We start from the raw sequence: 21,677 nt of genomic DNA, 5'->3' as shown, positions 1-21,677 counted from the left end.
CTCCCCACATTCTGTTTCTCCCCCCACCAATATAGTCTGACTCCTTTCTAACCTGGCTACCCCTTTTTTTTCTAAATTGACCTCCCTCCTCAGCCCTAGTTTAAATACTCCGCCACCCCAGCTAGAATTCTCTCCCCCAGCACAGCGGACCCCCTTCCATTTAGGTGCAAATCATCTGCAGAATACAGTTTGTACCCCAATGAAAAGTCAGCTCAGTGCTCTAGGAACCCAAATCCTTCTCCTCTACACCAAGACTTCAGCCATGCATTTAACTCCCTGAGCTCCCGCTGTCTTTCCTGTGATGCGCATGGCACAGGCAGTATTCCTGAGAATACTACTTTGGAGGTCCTTCCCTTCAGCTTATAGCCTAGTTCTTTAAAATTATTCTCAAGGCTCCTCCACCTACCATTTATTCTGTCGTTGGTACCGACATGGACCACGACAGCTGGATCATCACCAGCCCCTCCCAGCAATTTGTCCACCCGTTCCACCACATGCCGAACCCTGGCACCAGGGAGACAGCAAACCATTCGGTTGAGGTGGTCTTGGCGACAAATTATTCTATCCGTCTTCCTGATTATAGAATCCCCTATGACTATCAATTGTCTTGGCTTACCCGCATTACCATCCCGCCGGGCTGGGCTGTTCTCCCGGCTGTTAGGGAGATCAGTATCCACTAGGGCTGCCATTTCTGAGACTGATACCCTCGCATCATCACCCAACTTGGCAATTTTGCCTGGAATGTCAGAAACCGGATCGGCCTTCCTTTTCTTTGACCCCTTTCTACTGCCCCTAACTACATTAACCCAGCTACTTACCTGATCCTGCTCATCCATGTCTTCACCCTCCAGTTCTAACCCACTAACTGCATGCTCCGTGAGCAGCAAGCTCAGCTCAAGATTGTCTATCCTCCTCAGTGTTGCATTCTGCTCCTACAGATCTCTAATACGAGCTTCCAGGTGACCAACATGCTCACATCTGCCACAGAGATATTCACCCTGGAACTCAGGCTCCAGTCGTGCATACATATGGCAAACTGTGCACTGAAGAAAACCTCCAATCTTGCTATCCATTATCCAAGTTACAAAAAAAACAGTGTTGTTAATCAAAAAGAAGTAGAAGAAAAGTACTTACTGGGGCTTAACTCCTCTTTTCAACTCCGGTTTTTAGAACTCCACTTGATCTACAACCCACTTGTTTTTTCAAGCCACAGAGCAGGCTCTACAGAGTGCTGAGGCCTGATTTATAGCACCTGGGACCAGCTAACCCCTCCCCCTTAGTCAGCTGCTCAGCAAGAAGGAAGCTGCAAAGAAAAAATGGTTTTAAATTATGTAACTTTTGCAAACTTTGTAGCAAGCAAGCAATCAATACATATATCACATACAATGGCCCCCCCACTTTGTCACACACAACACAGTAAGTCACTCCGGTTTTTGGAACTCCACTTGATCTACAACCCACTTGTTCTTTCAAGCCACAGAGCAGGCTCTACAGAGTACTGAGGCCTGATTTATAGCACCTGGGACCAGCTAACCCCTCCCCCTTAGTCAGCTGCTCAGCAGGAAGGAAGCTGCAAAGGAAAAATGGTTTTAAATTATGTCACTTTTGCAAACTTTGTAGCAAGCAAGCAATCAATACATATATCACATACAATGGACCCCCACTTTGTCACACACAACACAGTAAGTCAATCCGGTTTTTGGAACTCCACTTGATCTACAACCCACTTGTTTTTTCAAGCCACAGAGCAGGCTCTACAGAGTACTGAGGCCTGATTTATAGCACCTGGGACCAGCTAACCCCTCCCCCTTAGTCAGCTGCTCAGCAGGAAGGAAGCTGCAAAGGAAAAATGGTTTTAAATTATGTCACTTTTGCAAACTTTGTAGCAAGCAAGCAATCAATACATATATCACATACAATGGCCCCCCACTTTGTCACACACAACACAGTAAGTCAATCCGGTTTTTGGAACTCCACTTGATCTACAACCCACTTGTTTTTTCAAGCCACAGAGCAGGCTCTACAGAGTACTGAGGCCTGATTTATAGCACCTGGGACCAGCTAACCCCTCCCCCTTAGTCAGCTGCTCAGCAGGAAGGAAGCTGCAAAGGAAAAATGGTTTTAAATTATGTCACTTTTGCAAACTTTGTAGCAAGCAAGCAATCAATACATATATCACATACAATGGCCCCCCACTTTGTCACACACAACACAGTAAGTCAATCCGGTTTTTGGAACTCCACTTGATCTACAACCCACTTGTTTTTTCAAGCCACAGAGCAGGCTCTACAGAGTACTGAGGCCTGATTTATAGCACCTGGGACCAGCTAACCCCTCCCCCTTAGTCAGCTGCTCAGCAGGAAGGAAGCTGCAAAGGAAAAATGGTTTTAAATTATGTCACTTTTGCAAACTTTGTAGCAAGCAAGCAATCAATACATATATCACATACAATGGCCCCCCACTTTGTCACACACAACACAGTAAGTCAATCCGGTTTTTGGAACTCCACTTGATCTACAACCCACTTGTTTTTTCAAGCCACAGAGCAGGCTCTACAGAGTACTGAGGCCTGATTTATAGCACCTGGGACCAGCTAACCCCTCCCCCTTAGTCAGCTGCTCAGCAGGAAGGAAGCTGCAAAGGAAAAATGGTTTTAAATTATGTCACTTTTGCAAACTTTGTAGCAAGCAAGCAATCAATACATATATCACATACAATGGCCCCCCACTTGGTCACACACAACACAGTAAGTCAATCCGGTTTTTGGAACTCCACTTGATCTACAACCCACTTGTTTTTTCAAGCCACAGAGCAGGCTCTACAGAGTACTGAGGCCTGATTTATAGCACCTGGGACCAGCTAACCCCTCCCCCTTAGTCAGCTGCTCAGCAGGAAAGAAGCTGCAAAGGAAAAATGGTTTTAAATTATGTCACTTTTGCAAACTTTGTAGCAAGCAAGCAATCAATACATATATCACATACAATGGCCCCCCACTTTGTCACACACAACACAGTAAGTCAATCCGGTTTTTGGAACTCCACTTGATCTACAACCCACTTGTTTTTTCAAGCCACAGAGCAGGCTCTACAGAGTACTGAGGCCTGATTTATAGCACCTGGGACCAGCTAACCCCTCCCCCTTAGTCAGCTGCTCAGCAGGAAAGAAGCTGCAAAGGAAAAATGGTTTTAAATTATGTCACTTTTGCAAACTTTGTAGCAAGCAAGCAATCAATACATATATCACATACAATGGCCCCCCACTTTGTCACACACAACACAGTAAGTCAATCCGGTTTTTGGAACTCCACTTGATCTACAACCCACTTGTTTTTTCAAGCCACAGAGCAGGCTCTACAGAGTACTGAGGCCTGATTTATAGCACCTGGGAACTCCATCACTGAGATGCGGCAGGCACAGCCTGAGCCAGTACAACGCGTCTGTCATGAACTGACGGCAGTGTCACAATTCCAAGCAGCCGCCCAGACAAGTAACTTACCAGAGGAAGAGGATAGATACGGAGGGTTTGTGGTAGTCACAATAAAACTCCACTAATCCGTCTATGTGGGATCTCACCCCAGGCTCACAGCATGAGGTGCTATGTACAGCCCGGTGACGTATACTAAAAGAGACGGTGTCTGACAGATGAGAAGGACCAAACCAAGTCCTGATGACATCAGCGAAGTAAAGTAAAGACCAACGACCTGAGTGAATCCGTCAGCAGTATCAAGTATTTTAATAAGTAAGTGACCAGGTGGAGGATAGTAATAAATTCCCCACTGGACACCACTGTGCGGTCTGACTCCACAGAAGAGCAGAAGACAGAAGAAGAAGAGGACGATGATGTACAGGACTGGCAATGAACTGATGGGACCCAAAACCTGAGGGTGATAGCATGAGATTGGTGATGGCATTATATTATTAGTTGAGGCCCTATTGTTTATATTGTCTGAGGTTTATAATTATAATGTGTGTAAATATGCCGCGGCACTGCAAATTACGATCTGAGGAGTTTTATGTGGAGGTGTGAGGTGAAGGTCACTGGTTGTTGTCACTCATATGTAAGAAGTAGATGGCAGCAATGACAGCCCGGAGGTTATGTTACCCGGGTGTCTTTAGGTTTGGGAAAGATGCTGTCCATGACCTGTTATATCTGCAGGGGTAAAAGTCCCATTAGGACAGTAAGTGACAGTGCGACAATTATTACCATTAATAAAATGTAGACTGGATTAATTATATATATTACAACCAGCAGCGGTTTGTAGATTATACCAAAACAACCATCCTGTATCCTGAGGAGAATAGGGAAAGTTACGACCACTCCGAAACCTTGGAAGTCCAGGTACAAAGGGGGGTTACTCATAAGGAGTAGCTCGTCTCAAGCTGGTGAAGAAATCCAAAATCCCTACCCGCCGTGTTCGAGTGGTCAGTGGTAGGTTGCTAGGCAAGACTCAGGGATAAAGTAATAATATTTTTAGGGGGGACTGTCAGGGATCATTACCATGTATATTGTTTGCAAAAATATTATCCTTACATATATATGTATGTATATATCAGTATATTACACAAAGAACTGGAATGTAGCAAAATGGACCATGTATCAGGGGCACGCCATTGGAGACACCGCCCCTGGAATGCTAGAGGAGTGTACAGAAGAACTTACAGCTGAGGAGCCAATGGGGCTTATGCACGTCCCACCTTCCTACAGGGAAGTTTTTTTGTGTCTCTTTGTTCAATAAAAAGTTCAGTTCACTTCCTACTTCACTGAGGGAGGATCTATACCAACTTGTCTTGTGGTATATTTTCTCCATGCATGCCCTCAGTTCCAATTTACAGAGGTGGTTATTTGGTGTGGAATAACAGGGAGAAGGAAGTTTATCCCTGACACCACCAATGATCTAGGGAAAGGGACTGCGCTCCTTCATGATGTCATGAAGGAGCGCCAGCGTGCTCTTCCTTTGGCCTGCTATAGAGGGAGCTTCGGTCTCGCAGATAACAGCCTCAGGGGCTGCATGCTTCCCATGGGCCACGTGTTTGAGACCCCTGCATTAGCAGTAGATATTGAAAATACACCTGTTTCTTGACTTTAAAGGGGTTGTCTGATTTAGAAAACCAATTTTCACGTACCCTGTTAGGGAATTCTGAAATAATAGCTGGGGTTCCCTATTTAGGACCCTTATCTATTAACAAGAGCTGAAAGTGGCTCCAAAGGTTGTTTTTCGCTCTGGAGAACCTGGCATATCCATGCATTTTATGGGCATACCCTTCATTTCAATGGGAATTGTGTATTGCTCTATTTCCCATTTAGTAGCACTGCAGGGGAATAGAGTATTTACTGTCAGGTAGCCGCACAGATTATAGCTGACTGTTGGGGGTCCTAGCAGCATGCACTTAGTGACAACATAATGGAGGATCCTTAAATCCAAAAAGCTCAGCCCCTCTAAAAATGTATAGCATTAGCAGACATGATGGAAACATACTGTAAGATGAAAGTCAGTAGGAAAAATTCCTAAACTTGTCTAGCGTGGAAACCTTGAAGAGATACTAAACTTGTCTAGCTTTCATGAAGGTCGTTGTCAAGTTGGGCCAACATCATTTTATATTGCAGGCCCTACTCAGACAAGATGATGCCACAAGAGGAGAAAACAAAGCAAGACAACTCCCTTGTAAATCCAAGGACTTCTAGGCGCTGTCTCTGATCGATTAGGGGTTCTTGACTTGTTCGTTTAGAGAAAGAAATGTGCCCCATTATATTGCAGGGCCCATTCTCTTCTCCAAACTATCGCTGGGGCCGTGCTTTCCAAGGTCCTGATGCTGGTCTCAGGACAATGTGCAGCGGCGCATACGACTTCCTGATGCGTTGAATCAGGGGCGTAGCTAAAGGCTCATGGGCCCTGATGCAAAAATTCTTACTGGGCCCCCCCCACAAACTTCTCATGGCCGGCGGTCCGCAGCTTTCAGCTGCATCGCTGGGTCTCCTAAGTGACCCAACAATGCAGAACTAGCAGCCGGGGGCGTCACTAAGGCTGGGTTCACACACCCTATTTACGGACATAATTCGGGCGTTTTAGCATTGAATTACGTCCGAAAATGCGGCTCAAAAGCGTTGGCAAACATCTGCCCATTCATTTGATGTGGTCTTACGATGTTCTGTGCCGACGGTCATTTTTTTTTACGCGCCGCTGTCAAAAGGCGGCGCGTAAAAAAGACGCCCGCGTCAAAGAAGTGCCTGTCACTTCTTCAGACGTAAATGGAGCCGTTTTCCATGGACTCCATAGAAAAACAGCTCCAATTACGTCCGTAATGGACGCAGCGAAAGACGCCTGCACATGCCATTACGGCTGAAATTACGGTGCTGTTTTCTCCTGAAAACAGCACCGTAATTTCAGCCGTCACAGACGCTGCCGTGTGAACATACCCTCAGGGCTTAAAATGTCAGGGAAATAGCCCCAATACATATGTGTCCGTCCAAAAAAAAGTGTGTATATGAGACAGCATAGCATATCTATAGCACTACGACCCTATAAACTATGGATAGGATTAGATACAGTGGCTGAGCAGACAGTATCACACATGATAGGATTAGATACAGTGGCTGAGCAGACAGTATCACACATGATAGGATTAGATACAGTGGCTGAGCAGACAGTATCACACATGATAGGATTAGATACAGTGGCTGAGCAGACAGTATCACACATGATAGGATTAGATACAGTGGCCCAGCAGACAGTATCACACATGATAGGATTAGATACAGTGGCTCAGCAGACAGTACCACACATGATAGTATTAGATACAGTGGCTCAGCAGACAGTACCACACATGATAGGATTAGATACAGTGGCTGAGCAGACAGTATCACACATGATCGGATTAGATACAGTGGCTCAGTAGACAGTATTACACATGATAGGATTAGATACAGTGGCCCAGCAGACAGTATCACACATGATAGGATTAGATACAGTGGCTCAGCAGACAGTATCACACATGATAGGATTAGATACAGTGGCTCAGCAGACAGTACCTCACATGATAGGATTAGATACAGTGGCTCAGCAGACAGTATCACACATGATAGGATTCGATACAGTGGCCCAGCAGACAGTATCACACATGATAGGATTAGATACAGTGGCTCAGCAGACAGTACCACACATGATAGGATTAGATACAGTGGCTCAGCAGACAGTACCACACATGATAGGATTAGATACATTGGCTCAGCAGACAGTATCACACATGATAGGATTAGATACAGGGCCCAGCAGACAGGATCACACATGGGCCATGTATCTAAGCCTACCATGTGATTGGCTTAGATACAGGGCCCAGCAGACAGGATCACACAATCTGTGATCCTGTCTCATGGGCCCCCTAAGCCTGCTACATCGTAGGCTTAGGGGTTGTACAGTCCCTAAACATTGATGGCCTATCCTCAGGATAGGCCATCAATAGCTGATGTGTCTCTCGGGACCCGCAAATCAGCTGTTTTGAAGGGGCCGCAGCACTCGTACGAGAGCTGCGGCCCCTTCATTTCACTACTCGCTCACACTGTGAATCGCCGACACGGATTCACAGTGTGACCGGAATGAAGTGACAGGAATGAAGGGGAGCAGCTCTCGTACGAGTGCTGCGGCCCCTTCAAAACAGCGGATTGGCGGGTCCCGGGAGTCGGACCCCGCCAGTCAGGGCTAACCTTACCTTCTTCTTCGGCCGCGGCGGGAGTTCTGTCGTCTCGATGCTGTGCGCGGCGCTTAGCGCTGTGACGTCATGCGCTGCGCACAGCGCTTGACGTCAGGACCTCCGCTGCGATCCGGAACCAGGAAGTTAAGTAAAGTATGTTACTATAGTAACAGGGGCCCGCGGCCCGAGTTACTATAGTAACTTTTTATTGATGTGGTGCGGGGGGCCGTGGGCCCCCCTGGCTTCGGGGCCCGGTCGCAATTGCGACCGCTGCGACCCCTATAGCTACGCCAGTGCGTTGAATGTACCACTGCACTCATTGTACTTACGTCAGGAGTTTATAAACTAGGGCCCCAGTGTCGGGATCATAAGGCGCCCAGGGGACAGAAGGCACCTGGCCAGAATTAGAGGCAAAAAGAATCCGGAGAGGTAAGTACACAGGGAGACTGAATTATTTTTATTTTTTTTTAATCTGATCTGGGGTGTATATTAATTTAGAGGTTTGGTTTGCGGTCTGAATTAATTTTGGGGGTCTGCTCTGGGGTTTGTATTTATTTAAAGGTCTGGTCGGGGGGCTGTATTAATTTAGGGGTGTGGTCAGGGGTCGGTATTTATTTAATCATCTGATTGAGGGCTGAATTAATTTACGGGTCTGGTTGGGGGTTTGTATATATTTAGGGGTCTGGTCGTGGGGGCTGAATTAATTTAGGGGTCTGGTCACAGGTATGAATTAATTCAAGGGTCTGGTTTGGGGTCTGTATTAATTTAGGGATCTGGTTTGTAGTTTGAATTAATTTTGTCATCTGGTCTGGTGTCTATGTAGGTGACATGGGCAAAATATCCCTAATTCCCAATTATCCCTAATAATGAAATAATTAACTTTATTATGCTATTAAAGCAGACTAACGAACCACATGTATGTTTAAAAATGTAAACATGCCTTCTGCTGGAGGTTATTTTCATCGGACAATGCCTATATAGTAAGTATTACTAAGTGCCAAAGATGGCCGGCGACTGCAGAACGCCAAGCCTAATCGACAGTGTATTATTGGAAACCAGCAGAGATGCACGTTATTTTAAAAGTAATTCAAAGCCCCCAGACATGTTTCGCTACACGAGGCAGCGTCCTCAGGGGTAATGGGGCTAATGGATTATTAGCCCCATTACCCCTGAGGACGCTGCCTCGTGTAGCGAAATGTGATGGCGGCCCTGCTTAATGCCAAGAATTATTCAATTTGTAGCAATATAAGCGGTGCTATGGGCACTGCTAGGCTGGGTATCCTACTTCCCACTGGTTATTTGCGCAAAATAATTGTTAGAAAAAATTATACTCAAACTTCCCCATTTTTAGGGGTTTGGTTGGCGGTCTGAATTAATTTGGGGGTCTGCTCTGGACTGATGTAAGGAGCGCTATAGTTAAAATTATGCCTCCTGGTTGGTTCTTTCTCTGGGTATCATAGGAACCAGATTGTAACAGTACAAGCGCCACCGGAAAAACATAGGTTGTTAAATGAAATGGAGGTCTTTCACCCTAACGAAATATGACCTCAACTACAAAAACATATAAAGACATGCATTTTAAACCTTGAGGGGAGAAGTAAAATTGTACTCTGACCTCGAAATGTTGATTACATAGGTTCTGTAAGATCAAATTTTTAGTATGCTTCTTTAATCTTATAATGTATATACTGTATTGACAAAAGGTTGGAACACATACACATTACACCTACAGGAGCATTTATGACATCCCATTCTAAATCCATAGGTATTAATATGGAGTAGGTCCCCTTCTTTGCAGCTAAAACGACTTCCACTCTTCTGGGAAGGCTTTCTACAACATTTTGGAGTGTGTCTGTGGGAATTTTTGCCCAATCATTCAAAAGAGCATTTGTGAGGTCAGATACTGATGTTGGACGAGAGGGCCTGACTCGCAATCTCTAGTTCATCCTAAAGGTGTTCGATGGGCTTGAGGTCAGGGCTCTGTTCTAGCCAGTCAAGTTCTTTCACATCAAACTCACCCAACCATGCCTTTATGGACCTTGCTTTGTGCACTGGGGCACAGTCATGCTGGAATAGAAAAGGGTAAAGTTGGAATGAAACACTTGTCCACAATGTCTTGGTATGCTGAAGCATTAAAATTTCCCTTCATTAGACTTGAGGGGTCTAAGCCAACCCCTAAAAAAAACAACTCATAACATTATCTCTCCTCCATCAAACTCTACAGCTGGCACAATACAGTCAGGCATGTAACGTTCTCCTGGCATTCACCAAACCCAGACTCTTCCATCAGACTGCCAGATAGAGAAGCATGATGACTCCAAAGAACATGTTTCCACTGCTACAGAGTCCAGTGGCGGCGTGCTTTACACCACTCCATCCAACTTTTGGCATTGTGCTTGGTGATGTAAGGCTTGCATACAGCTGCTCAGCCATGAAAACCTATGCCATGAAGCTCCTGGTGCGCAGTTTTTTTTTCAGATGTTAATGCCTAAGGCGGTTGGGAACTCTGCAGTTATTGAGTCAGCAGAGCATTGGCGACTTTTATGCACTATGCGCCTCAGCACTCGGTGACTCCACTCTATAACTTTACGTGGCTTCCACTTCGCAATAATACCACTCACAGTTGATGGCAAAATATCTAGGAGGAAAGAACTTTTATGAACTGACTTGTTACAATGGTGGCATCTTATTAGAGTAATACGCTGGAATTCATGAGATCTTTAGAGCAACCCATTCTTTCACAAATGTCTGTAAAGGCAGACAGCATGGCTAGATGAAGCATTTAATGCACCTGTTGCAATGGGACTGAATGAAACACCTGAATTCAATGATTAAGAGGTGTGTCCCAATACTTTTGTCCATATAATGTATGTACGTTTTAAATGCCTTAACTGTTTATAGGCCGTGTGGTATTGCAATTCAGCCCCATTCAAGTCATTAAGGTTGAGCTGCAATACCACACACGGCCCTTGAACAAGAGTGGTGCTGTTTCTGAATGAAAGCAGACATATTTTGCTACTCTCATAAAACCCCTTTAATCTTGAACAAGTCTGTGCAATTTCACCACTTGCGCTAAATAAGGTCAGAAGGAAGAATGGGCAAATTTATTTTAAAAAGCAAGATTGGTTTCATTCTCAAACAGGGAAAGCCATGCGTGTGATAAAACCAAAGTTTGTACAGTTTTAGCTCTGTCACTTTTACAAAATAACGATCTGCAGCTCTGCCTAACTAGACCCTTCACCCTTTTTTCTTCTCATAGCTTCTCCAGTGCTGGGGTTCACTGGCGCTGCTGTGAGAAGCAGGAGGATGGATTGCATTGGCAGATGTGTTTCTATGACAGGTAACCTGATAACACAGCCCCATCTGTCTCATTCTCGTCAATTCACACATCATGAAGAAGGGAAAATATCCAAAATTTCAGAGAGATTTTACTTTCTAATTGAAAAAAAAATGCATGATTGGCCTGAGGAGCTTGTTAAACTAGGCAGAATACAGCGAGAGACGATCATTTACATAGGTTCCCACATCATTAATATTGTAAACTCTTTGTTTAATAAGAGCATCTCAACACCAGTCTTGGCAATGATTCTTAAAAACATCCCAAACTGTGTTTCATCACTAAACCTAAATACTAAATCCTCATACCTGACTACAGAAATACTACTGAAAGAATTAGGTGAATGCCCTACTCAAAAGAGCTAGTCAGGTTTGGATTATAGGGAAGGCCAAATTCCAGACACTATGCTGCTTTTACTAATATATAAAGAGTCTGAATTTTTTATAATCGCTAAGGGCAACTTCAGCCCTAAAAGTGTTCTTTTTGGCAGGGGGGGGGGGGGCTGGTACATATATTTCAATAAATTACCTGGGATTTTGGGATGGGTTTATAGAGTCACACATGGTCTGCTTCCAGTCTCTGGTTGCCAGCATGCTCATAGGGGTGGCCTGCTTCCTGTCTCTGGTTGCCAGCATGCTCATAGGGGTGGCCTGCTTCCTGTCTCTGGTTGCCAGCATGCTCATAGGGGTGGCCTGCTTCCTGTTGCTTGGAAATAGGGTTGCAAGAACCAGGAACTTGACCAAGACAGAGAGCAAGCAAAACCCAGAAAGTGGCTTTTGACATGCAGTTTAATGGAGGATTCTGTAATGTCTCAAAACATAGGACCCAAGTGGATCTAGTGAAATAATGTTAGATACTGTGCTTAAAACTGTGAAATTATCAGCTTAACATTAAAAAAGTTCAAATTGGGATCACTGATTTCCTGGAGAAGCAAAGGAGCCAGGAATCTTTAAAGTGTACCTCCAGACAAGAAGAACACTGTGCTTCTCTAGACTTACATGTAGTAAGTGTGTGCACTCCTTGCATGCCCAGACATTTTTTCTCACTCAAAATACCTTAATTTTTGGGACAGAAAGTTGCTTTTTGATAGCTACCACTGTAAACCATATTAGCTCTTTGATAGAGATGAGCAAATTTCCCAAAATTCATTTTGGTTCGGATTCAGTCACATAAATCTATATAAATTTGCAGCGAATCGAAAGTACCCCAATTGCCCTGAAAACTCAAATCTGACTTTCTGATGTCTTCTAGGAAGGGATCGAACACCTTTCAAGTCAGCATTAGCAATGTGAATGTAACAGCAACATATATGGGTAGAGCAGGGGTGTCAAACATGCAGGCCACATGCGGCCCCTGAAGCTATCATCTGCGGGCCGCGGGACACAGAGCCGCTTGTATAGGCTCTGCTCCGGGACCGCATCTCTGGGGTTGTCCCTGACCTCACTGTGCATATATGGACAATGTTGTTAGGAGCAGAGCTGTAGTTCCAGGCAGAGCGCTAGTAGCGCTCTGCCTGGGACTCCGGCTATGGGATTGCCTGACATCACTGTCCATATATGGACAGGGATGTAAGGAGCCGAGCTGTAATCCCAGGCAGACACTGATGTCAGTGGCTTCCCCAGAGGTCCGGAGCAGAGCCTATACTAGTGCTCTCCTCTGGGACACTGGCTCTGTGGTTGCCCCTGACATCACAATCTGTTCCAGGAGGATCCCCTGACATCACTGTCTATGGACAGTGACGTCAGGGGCTCCTCCAGCAGAGGAATCCCGGCCAAAGCGTCGGCAATGGCTGGGTATTCCACCCCTAGAGGGAGCCCTGACGGAGCTATCTACTGGGGTGTGTGTTTGTGTGTGTGTGTGCCACAGTGCACTTTCTACAGAAGGCACTGTGGCAGCATCTAGAGGGCACTGTGGCAGTATCTACAGAGGGCACTGTGGCAGCATCTACAGAGGGCACAGTGGCAGTATCTAGGGGTGGCATCTACAGAGGGCACTGTGTCATTATCTACAGAGGGCACTGTTGCATTATATATGGGTGGGTGTGTGGCAGTATCTACAGAGGGCACTGGGGCATTATCCAGGGGGGTGGCATTATCTACAGAGGGCACTGTGTCATTATCTACAGAGGGCACTGTTGCATTATATATGGGTGGGTGTGTGGCAGTATCTACAGAGGGCACTGGGGCATTATCCAGGGGGGTGGCATTATCTACAGAGGGCACTGTCGAATTATCTATAGAGGGCACTGTGGCATTATCTACGGGTGGGTGTGTAGCAATATCTACAGAGGGCAATTTGGCAGTATCTACAGAGGGCACGGTGACATTATCTACAGAGGGCTCTGTGGCCCTATCTAAAAAGAGGCTGCCCAATCTTGACATTCGTGTGTCTGCCAAATGCTGCCAACTGAGCTGCCGGACTGCATTTAGCGACACTTAAACTGGAAAACTGGATTGTTAAAATAAGCACGTGGAGAAAACTCGCAAATTTCTGTTAAGTTTAAACCTAGCGCTATTATTATAGTAATGTAGTATTATTATAGTAATGTAGTAGTATTATTATAGTAATGTAGTATTATTATAGTAATGTAGTAGTATTATTATAGTAATGTAGTATTATAATAATGTATAGTAATGTAGTATTGTTATATTAATGTAGCATTATTATAGTAATGTAGTATTGTTATAGTAATGTAGTATTGCTATAGTAATGTATTATTATTATAGTAATGTAGTATTGTTATAGTAGTTCAAATAACATTGATTATCAATAATTTTGTAATGTATCAAATTTGAAAGTAATGCGGCCCATCAACTTCACATTTTTTCTATATGTGGCCCACTTACCCGGCCGAGTTTGAGACCCCTGGGGTAGAGGAAGGAATTACCACAGTGCATTTTGGGAACGATGTCTGCAAGTCATTATGAGGAAGCAAGGCTGATGACATGTGATCCTATTTCTATTCTGTAAAAAAGCATCTGTCGGCGAGCGCTCGCCGCAATTTTGCCAGGATTCGTGCGCCACCACCAACATTTTCCGAATTCGTTGAGTCCGAAACTTTTGGGAAATTCGGATGAAATTTGATTTATGTAGAATTGAGTCACTCATATCTATTCTCTGAAGCTAATTTCTCTATCACTGGCCCTCTTTTTCCTCTCCCAGGTCTTCCTAATAGCCAATCACAGGGAGCGAACGCTCATCCTCTTATCCCTCTCATTGTGAAGAGACATGTTTGATTAACTCTATGCCTGTAGGAGTATGAAATAGTGATGAGCGAATCTTTGAAAATGTTATTCGCTATTTACTCTTTGCAGATCTCAAATCGGGCAAATCTTTCACTTGTTAAAAATAATGTGGTTAAAGAGATAAATGTCTTTAGCCTAAGGCCATCCATACAGTTTAGATAGCTGTCAGCCGAACGAGCTTTTTAGGCCGACAGCTATTCCTTCCGGCTTCCCCATACATATACACGCTTGGCCGAACGTGCATGTGTTTTCAGGGACAAAGTCACTGCCATACTAACAATTGTTTAAAAATTTTAAATAAAAAGGCTGAAACATAAACAGCTCCTTTTGCATCAAGAAGGAGTTCAGGGTAGTATGAAAGCTATAACAGCTTTATTATAGGCTAAATATGGCTACGCGTTTCAACACTGTACCAGCGTCTTCCGGAGAGGACTTTTGTTTGTTTGGCTGACAGGAGGAGAATCCTTTGCTGGGGACGCAGCTCCAAATTGGCTGGGCAGGCTGGTGTTTGTGAGACTCGAGACCTGATTGTTCATTATTTCTGATGGCCCACGCAGCCCAAAGATATTGTAGACTATGTTTCTTCCTGCACTGTCTGTGCTTCTAATAAGGTTGCCCACTCCAAGCCTGCTGGCCTGCTCCAACCTCTGCCCAACGCTCCCTGGCAGCATATTGCAATGGACTTTGTCACAGATCTTCCTCCCTCAGCAGGATGCAATATTGTCTGGGTGGTGGTGGACCAGTTCTCTAAGATGGTACATTTTATTCCGCTAACTGGCCTACCTTCTGCTCCTCGACCGGCAAATCTCTTCATTCTGCATATCTTCCGCTTGCATAGCTTGCCCCTTCATATTGTGTCTGATCGGGGGTTCAGTTCACCTCAAAATCCTGGCGAGCCCTCTGTAAACTCCTAGATGTGAAATTGGACTTTTCTTCGCCCTACCATCCTCAGTCTAATGGTCAAGTCAAGAGAATTAACCAAATCTTGGAGAACTATCTTCGTCACTTCATCTCCATGCAGGATGATAATTGGGTAGAGCTTCTTCCATGGGCCGAGATCTCTTATAACAGCCACACAAGTACTTCCATGCCATTCTGCATTGTCTACGGCCAACATCCACGAATCACTCTTTCTGTTCTGGCTATGTCTCAGGTACCCGCAGCTAATTCTGCATTTGGGGACAAATCTGGCAGCAGACCAGGTCCTATATTCTGCTGGCAATCGATCGCATGAAGCGGAAAGCAGAAAAAGAGTGCCACCTCAGTTTTTTCCTGAAACCAAAGTCTGGCTGTCCTCAAGGAATATTCCCTTGAGGGTGCCCTCATACAAATTTGCTCCCAGGTTACAGATAAACCCTGTCTTCTATAAGCTTCGGCTGCCTCCTGCCTTCAGAATCCACAACTCTTTTCATGTGTCCCTCCTGAAACCTGCGGTTCTGAACCACTATAATAAATCTCCTAGTCCTGCAGTTGCTCCCATCGGTTCTTCTGATGTGTTCGAGGTGTAGGAGATCCTGGACTACAAAAGAGTAGGAGGAAGAACTTTTTATTTAGTGGACTGGAGAGGGTTTGGTCCTAAGGAAAGGTCCTGGGGGTCAGAAGAAAACCTTAATGCCCCTGACCTCATTAAGACATTCCTCTCACGCTCTGGACCCAAGTAGAGGGGGCGTAAGTGAGGGTACTGTATTTACCTCACCCCACGACGGCCTCGACCACAGACTTCTGTGCTCTAGCCAGCGTCTCCCTCCTAGGAGTGTGCATGCGCGCTTGTTCCCGGCCTTAAAGGGCCAGTGCGCGCACATGAAAATAATTACAAATTATCCCCAGATCACCCTGGACTATAAAAAGGACTCTGCCCTTTCACTCCTTGCCTGAGCATTGTTGTGTATTCCCATGTTAGTTTTAGCAAATGGTCCCTTAGTTATATCCTGTTCCCAGTGTTCCCTTGCCCTGCTACCTGTATCCTGTATCCCGTGCTGTGATTTTTCCTTTGCCTCTTCTAGTGTTGGAGCCACATCTGTTGTCATACACCACGTCTGGTGTCATCTGCCACCTCTGTTGTCATACACCATGTCTGGTGTCAATTGGCATGCTTGGTATCATCTTCCACATTTGGCGTCATCTACTTTCAAGTTCCACCTATGCTTAAGCCTCTGCTACTGTCTGAACTATTACAGGTACTCTTGTGTCTTGTCACGGCTTATTGCGCAAGCCGAACGGTTCTCCACCCCTCTCACAGCCTAACTAAATGGGCTGAGCACACTTAGGATATGGATTGTGCGCACATAGGTCTATACCTAATGGGTTAATATAATGTGTGGGTACTGTAGGTAGGTATGTACGCTTATGTAATTATAAACATAGCGTGGAAATTAAGTTAAATATTCTGGACAGGGAATTTTTTTTTATTTAGAGTCCACTTTAATATTGGGTGTATTTGGAATATTGTAATTGTTTTATTTGTTTATTAGAATCATTTTCCATGGTGCGATACACTGTGACCCCCTTCCCCCGGCGCATATGTCTTTGTAGGCAAAATTTGTTGTTTAAAATTGTTTCAAATTTGAATCCCACCCCTGTCGACATGTTTTGTATAGATGGAAGTTGGGCCCACAGAATCATTTCCATTGGTTGGCCCAAAAAACCCTGGTCTAAAGGCTCTTTTACACGAGCCAATGACCAGGCAAATGGCTCGTTCATCGGCTGATCTGCTCGTTTATGCAACAATAAATATTTTTGTTATCGGCAGCACATCTCCCTGTGTAAAAAGGGAGATGTGCTGCCGACATAATGGAAATGTATGAGGACGAACGATCATAGTAACAATTGCTTGTCCTCATACATAACCGATGCTTACTCCTTATGAAAGGAGCAAACAAGCGTTGATCAACAAGCTTTCCTGTTGATCGGTGCTCATTTTCACAGTCCAATAGGACCTTTACTCTTGAGCAGTCTATGACATATCTGCATGACAAAACAGATAAGACAGTGAATTTTTTTTAAATGAATGCAGTAGTTTTATGGTGCAGCCTGATGTTTATGCCTTGAGTTGGTTAGATGTTGTGTGTATGATTTCTGTAGATTGAAAGCAGTAAGTACCCAGTATGTGGTATATCGCTGGGTTGCTCTATCTAGAAAGGTTGGATACCCCTATTTATATTGGGGAATTAATACATTGTTGTTAAAATGGTGGCCTTGTACTTGTTTAGATTTCTCTCCACATTTTAGTGCCATTTGTTACATGGGCAATATCTACAACCAAAGTGTCACTATCATTTTCAGGCAAATGTCCAACATTAATCAAGTGGAACCGTGGAACAGTCAATTTCCAAACATTGGTGCTTAATGGTTTTCTTAACGATATATGATGGATGGTAATAAGATTGGAGTATCTGCTGTACACTGTATAAATAAGGCCAACCAAACCCCAGCAAAGCTAAAAAATAAAAATATTCTTCCTGGATGGAGGTCAACCCAGTGTTTTTAAATTTTCTTCAGTATTATTTAGCCAAAGACAAATTTCTTACTATCTAGCTCTAATGCTGCTTATAAGACAATGATGGTTGAAATATAAAGCAATATTTCAGCGTGAGATATATGGTTAATCTGGGAATAGGGAATAGGGAATCTGAAACGCTGGCGAGCCAAATTTTCACAGATTCGTTCATTCACATCACACCTACAAACTGAAAATATTTTTATCTCAATTAAAAATATAAATTACATTCAGAACTAAAAACTAACAAAGGGGATATTATTTATATATCATAGGTGTTTTGTGACAACTGTCCATAGTTGTCAAACTATTGAGAAAGTAGGCAAGAAGAAGTTTTACAATCTTTACAAGATTTTTGGGGATAGCAGATCAAACCTAAAAAAAAAAGTATCTTACGTTTTTGTCCAGAGATATACATTGTTAGACCATTAAACCTCTACTTAAAGCAGCGGTGGGGAACGTTCGGCCCGCAGGCCGAAAAGGTCCGCAACATCATTTGGTCTGGCCTGGCCTCACTTAGACCAGGCTGCTGCCGCGTAATTCGCTATTTGGCTCCATTCCCCCTACTAACTCGCATTTAGGAGCAGGAGAAGGGCGGACGGAGCCAAGCATGGCAGTGGCAGCAGCGGTCTGAGTGAGGTTGGTGCGTTCTGGCCCAAATGTGGATCAGTCTGGTCACCTGACGTGGTCAGGTGACTGGACTGGTCCACTCCCGTCCCCGACCTTACTCTGACCGCCGCTGCCGCCGTGTCATTCCCTTCCTTGGCTCCGACCGCCCGTCCTACTTAGTCAAAGTGAGCTCAGGTGCCTTAAAGGGTTTTTTTTTCATCAAGGACATTTATGATATATCCATAGGATATGTCATAAATGTCCGATAGATGCGGGCCCCACCTCTGGGTCCCAAATCTATTTCTAGAACAGGGCCCCCTAAACCCCATTTTACCTCTTTGTGTTGTGGCTGAAGCTTGTGATTTCTGACCATGAAGAAAAAAACAGCATAGTAAGTCCCATAGACCTGAATTAGTAGTTACGGGAACAACATAACTTACATGCTATGCTGTTTCCGTAACTGCCATTCACTACTATGGGAGTTACGGAAATAGCGCAGCTCAGCGAGCTACACTGTTTTCTTCTTCATGGTCGAAAATCAGCCAGAACACAGAGAGGTAGAACTGAGTTTAGGGGGCCCCCTTCTAGAGATAGGTGCGGGTCCCAGAGGTGGGACCTGCATCTATCTGACATTTATGACATATCCTGTGAATATGTTATAAATGTCCCTGATGCGAAAACCGCTTTAAGTAAGTAGGTCGGAACAACTTACTGCTGCGATTTCTTTTTAAAACTTACCATTGCAGACCGCTCCAGACTGACTGACACAGGAGCAACATCATCAATGCCGGCGAACATCACATGCCTCACCAAAGAGAAGCAGTTCCAGCCATCATATTAGGGCTGAGTTAATTAAATGTTTGACCAAATATAGAAGGCACATTTTTAAGTTGTTAATTTTGTCTGGCCCGCGAATGATGTTATAAATATCCAAATGGCCCTTGGCAGAAAAAAGGTTCCCCACCCCTGACTTATAGTATGCTAATACAAAAGATCTAGAAAGTTATAAAACATTGCTTTACAATAAATGTGAATATAACGTGACATATTTCATGATTTGTTACCATATGAAAATTTGGGAGATCAATGTCCAGTAGAGTGAGACGTAATCAGCTCCACTGGCAGCTTCAGGTAATGTTGTCTGTATGATGCCGAAAATTGGTGGAAATGGACCCTCTCAACTGGCAACCCCATTGGTTCACCAACCAACCAATCAATCCGTCCTCCTCTGGCTTCTTGATTTAACTTACAACCGACTTCTTTATAAAACGACAGAATAACTGATAACAGATAGCACTCGCTTTCACATACTTGATTTGCAATGTGATATACTAAGCTTCTCACCTTTGACAAATTAAATTTTTTAACCTTTTGTGGTTATTATTAAAATAACTTGTATATCATACTTTTAATCTTTCTTCAGACAGCTCTCTTTAAATTAAGGTACTTATTCGATTTTCTAAAAACAGTAAGCTACTGAATGTTCACTGTGCCCAATAAAAACTGACCTCCCCTCTTCCAAGCGCTGTAAGAAACTGAACCCTTTCTGTTAGACGTTTGTTCTTTTTTTGCTTATTGGCTGATAGAGATCACATGACGAAAAGTGCTGTGGACCCAGTTACGTATGTGATCCCTCTGAGCCCATTAGTCAGAGGGAGGGTGCATTGTGGAACCTTCAGCACAAGCTCACATATAATTACATATAGATACATAGTGCATAAGAGTTTGGGGGGGGGGGGTGCTCTTCACTAAATGCAGCTGCGTCCACTAGCTTAATGTTATCAGAGAATGTAATAGAGCCTTAATTTAGAGGAATCTGTCTGGTGACAAATGCTCTCGAAATAATGTGCAGATAAAAATATATTAACCATGTTAAACAGTTTCACCTGCTGAGTGATGTGTAGCATGAAATAACACCCGACAGCAAATGCCCAAATAATTGGTGCACATCATTGAGCCGGTGTTGGCTGAAGCTGCCCACCAAAGAGTGTGTTTGAGAAAGTCATCTTTCTAGTAATGTTTTTCCAAGTGGTGAAATTGCCTGTCACATTTATAAAGCCCATCTGTCTGTTTACAACCGAAAAGTTTTGTATGAACAGGGTAGGTGGTAACTTTCACATTTAGAAGGTGTAGGAAAAGCCAAATCTCTTTTTTGGCAAGCAGAGATAAAGGCATATAAGAAACACACCCATACATGCGCCACAGTGAGAAGACAGATGTCCTGATAATATTCTCCAAGAATTAGGGCTGGGAAGTTAAACTAGTCATTGACTATGAAATCCTTTCCAAAAATCAAGTAAAACAATTGTGACTTTCATTAAGACAGCTAAGTAATGAGGCCTTGCCTGACTATTACCTAGAGATGTGCTCATTTTATAATAGAATGACGAAAGTGATAATACTAGATAGATAGATAGATAGATAGATAGATAGATAGATAGATAGATAGATAGATAGATAGATAGATAGATAGATAGATAGATAGATAGAGAGGCGTCGCTAGCACCAAGCCTTCGGGGCTCAAGCCCAGTGCCCTGTATCCCCGGCGACTGCCACATTTGGGTCGCATCGGTCGCAATCACGACCGGGCTGAGGCCACCCGCACCGCATCTATAAAAGTTAAAGTTACTATAGTAACTGGGGCCTATGTAATAAAATAAACAGGCCCCTGTTACTATAGTAACGACATCTTCCTTCCCGAGCGCAGTGGAAGTAAAGACATCTGCTCGCGTCATCACGTCAAGACACTGTGCACCGCGGATGACGTCACGACGCTTCATGGTGTTGGGACATCTGCTGCACCTGGAGCCGAAGAGAAGGGTAAGTGAAACGTTACGGTCTGCTGCGGTCCTGTATCTATGCCTACCTTGTGGTAGGCTTAGATACAGGGTCTAACAGACTGTATCACACATGTACCCTGTATCTAGGCCTACCTAGTTAGGCTGAGATACAGGGCCCGAGCAGACAGTAATCTTATACAGTACAAGATTACTGTCTGCTGGGGACCTGTATCTAAGCCTACCTTGTGGTATGCTTCGGTACAGGGTCTAACAGACTGTGTCACACATGGACCCTGTATCTAAGCCTACCACATGGTATTCTTAGATACATGGCCCCAGCAGACAGTAATCTTATACTGTATGAGATTGCTGTCTGCTGGTGCCCTGTATCAAAGCTTACCTTGTGATAGGCTTAGATACATGGTTTAACAGACAGTATCACACATGGGCCCTGTATCTAAGCCTACCACATGTGTTACTAGTGGTTTTTTTGTGTGTTTTTTTACAGGTTCGTCGTTGCACTAC

Source organism: Rhinoderma darwinii, chromosome 12 (genome assembly GCF_050947455.1).
Source record: "Rhinoderma darwinii isolate aRhiDar2 chromosome 12, aRhiDar2.hap1, whole genome shotgun sequence".
In the NCBI taxonomy this organism is placed as follows: Eukaryota; Metazoa; Chordata; class Amphibia; order Anura; family Rhinodermatidae; genus Rhinoderma; species Rhinoderma darwinii.
The sequence above is the reverse complement of the archived record's forward strand: the minus strand, read 5'-3'. Positions refer to the sequence as shown.